The 2871-nt window shown below is 30.8% G+C and overlaps 1 pseudogene; it reads right to left on the reverse strand.

Annotated features, from left to right (window-relative positions):
• Nucleotides 1–861: 861 nt before the first annotated feature.
• LOC122195039 (30S ribosomal protein S4, chloroplastic-like) lies at nt 862–1469 on the reverse strand (annotated as a pseudogene).
• Between the last annotated feature and the right edge of the window lie 1402 nt (nt 1470–2871).

Consider the following 2871-nt stretch of genomic DNA (forward strand, 5'->3'; position numbering starts at 1 on the left):
GGATTTTTGTTAATAACTCTAAAACTGGCCTAGAAAGGAATTTGAGAAATCTTCTGATATGGAATCGTAGTCTAAATAGATTCATGATCTAAAAATATCCATTAAGCATAGTCTACAAAATATAAATCCCTCTCTCACTTGATTTATTAGAATTTCTAATATATAGATTTATTCCGGTCGGTATAGTAGAAATATATAAATAGAGAATTCAGAAAAAGAAGAGAACATTGTTTTTGCAAACATGAACATAATTTTTTGAACAGTTTTTGTAAGATTTTTTTACTTTTTAACTTTATCCCCCCAGCCTAGAAGGAAAGATACTTATTTTACTACGATGAAAAAAAATTCGATTTTGATGGCTTTATAGTTAGAGTTGATTGGTTGTACCTACCCAATAATCTAGAGTGATTCACTATTCACTCGAATTTTGTTTTTTGGGTCATAATCGTTATATAGGAGAGATGGTCGAGTGGTTGAAGGTGTACCATTGGAACTCCTATGTAGGCTTTTGCTTACCCGAATCCCTCTCTTTCCGTAACTTCACTTAATTCATCGATCTTACTAACCACAATAGATCAAATATCAATGGATACGACTATTCCAATAGTTAGACCTTTCTTTGATATGGATTCTCTATTCCTAATGGTTGTGGTATAGAAAACACTATGTAAATAAAAGAGTAGAGTAGAAAAGGAAGATAAATCTCCTTCTTGGCATGTGATACCTAAAAGGAAGAAAAATCTGGATCAAACCCTTATTTATCTTAACCTTAGGTTAATTTACTTCGCCGAAATGGAGCAAAATGGGTCGAACCCTTATTCTTTCTTATTCTTGTTAGTGTTGATTTTATTTTTGTTAGGTTTACGTATGACGAGAATAATATTCTATAACTAGCAATTCATTTATTTTCAAACCAACACATTTACTATCTATTATTTGATTGACTAATCATTTATATTGGAATGGTTGAAAAGTCAAATTGTTTGACAATTCCTCATGGGGGGTGAATCGAGAAAATTTTGAATTAGAACTTTAGATTTTTGTTCATCCCTTGTCGCAATAGTATCTCGGGGTTTGCAGTGATAACTTGGTATATCTACTATACAACCATCGACTAAAATATACCTGTGGCTAACTAATTTGCGAGCTCCCAGAATAATCAAAGCCATACCCAATCGAAAACGAATGTTATCAAGGCGCATTTCAAGTCATTGTAGGAAAACCTGACATGTTGACCCTTTTGCCTTTCCGGTGATACGAACATACTTAAGTAATTGTTGTTCTGTAAGACCATAATGAAAACGCAATTTTTGTTTTTCTTCTAGGCGAATTCGATATTGGGATTTTTTTTTCCTAGAACACGATTGGTTTCTAAAATCACTTCCAGCTCAGGGCCTTTTATTAGTTAGCCCTAGTAAAGCCCCCAAGCGGCGTATTTTTTTGAAATGAGGACCTCGGTAACGCGACATAAATACTCATTCTGCTTATTTATATTTAATTATTAATTCTGATGGATGAAATTCTATTCTATAGAATAAACCTAAACTAAAAATAAACTAAATTCTAAATAAAGAGAACTTTACTTAGTTATTGTATTAAAGAATAACGAGATGAGTTGGATAAATATTCAAATCTTTATATTCTATATATAGAAAAAGAAAAAGATTTTTTTCTTTATATAGTCGGAAATTCCTATCACATAATAAATCAAAGGCTTTTACCAAAAGAGGAAAACATTGTTTTTCAATATACTTTGATTTCAAAGATGCATTATCAATCATGTAAAGCATAGAATAAAATAAATAGATAAAAGCCGACTATGGGAATCAAACCGATGACCATCGCATTACAAATGCGATGCTCTAACCTCTGAGCTAAGTAGACTCACATAACATAATTTTAACATGTATAACAATTCAATAAACTCTTAGAATCTTCACTATTCACTATTATACTATTTTAATTCTTAGTTATTCATATTCCCTATTCAAAATGGATATTAATATATTAAAGAATAATATATATAATTTCAAATAACTATTAAATATTATAGAAGATAACGATTAATCTAGCAATATAGAATTTCCATTTTTCTTTTTTTTATCACAATTAAATATTCTTTTTTTTAATATGAAAAGAATCGACCGTTCAAGTATTTGAAAGTTCATGGGTAAATGAGTGGAAGAGAGGCAAATGTATAGCGTATGTATCCACCTATATTGAATTGTCGATACATAAATGATAAAATTGTTTTTGATTGTACTAAATATAAGCCTCCTATTGATCTTTATTGTGCTTACTCTATCAATTAGACCCTTTACCCATAGAATAAAACAGCTAGGCATATTTATTTCTTCATATTTCAACTTCTATGAAGTTTCTTTTCTACAACAGAAAAATGTAAATAATGATGATAAATTTTCTGCTCGTGTTGAAAAATGTGTTTATATGGGTTATTCTTTAGACAAGAAAGGGTATAAGGTTTTGAGTCTTGATTCCAGTTCCTTTTTTGCTTCCAGAGATGTTAAATTCTATGAGTCAATGTTTCCAGTTAGAATGCAAAATCCTTTTTTTTTGGTAAGTCTAGTGATTGTTCTAGTGGGGTTGATCCATTTTCCTATGATGAACCTATTCAATCTAAGTCCTTTGTTGATGATGTTGTGTATAATAAAACTCATAGATTGGATTGTCAGTTAGATGGTGCTAGTTATCCTTTGAACCTTAATAGAAGAGATCATGCAAAAGAAAGTTCAGATACTAGGTTAGGGTTTGAGGAGTCCTTTGTGCCTTTATGTGTTGGGCCTAGTCCTAATTCTCCTATTTCTCCTGAATCTCTTTGTTCACCTGTCAGGACTAAGGAAAGTAGTCATT

Source organism: Lactuca sativa, chromosome 7 (genome assembly GCF_002870075.4).
Source record: "Lactuca sativa cultivar Salinas chromosome 7, Lsat_Salinas_v11, whole genome shotgun sequence".
NCBI classification, from domain to species: Eukaryota; Viridiplantae; Streptophyta; class Magnoliopsida; order Asterales; family Asteraceae; genus Lactuca; species Lactuca sativa.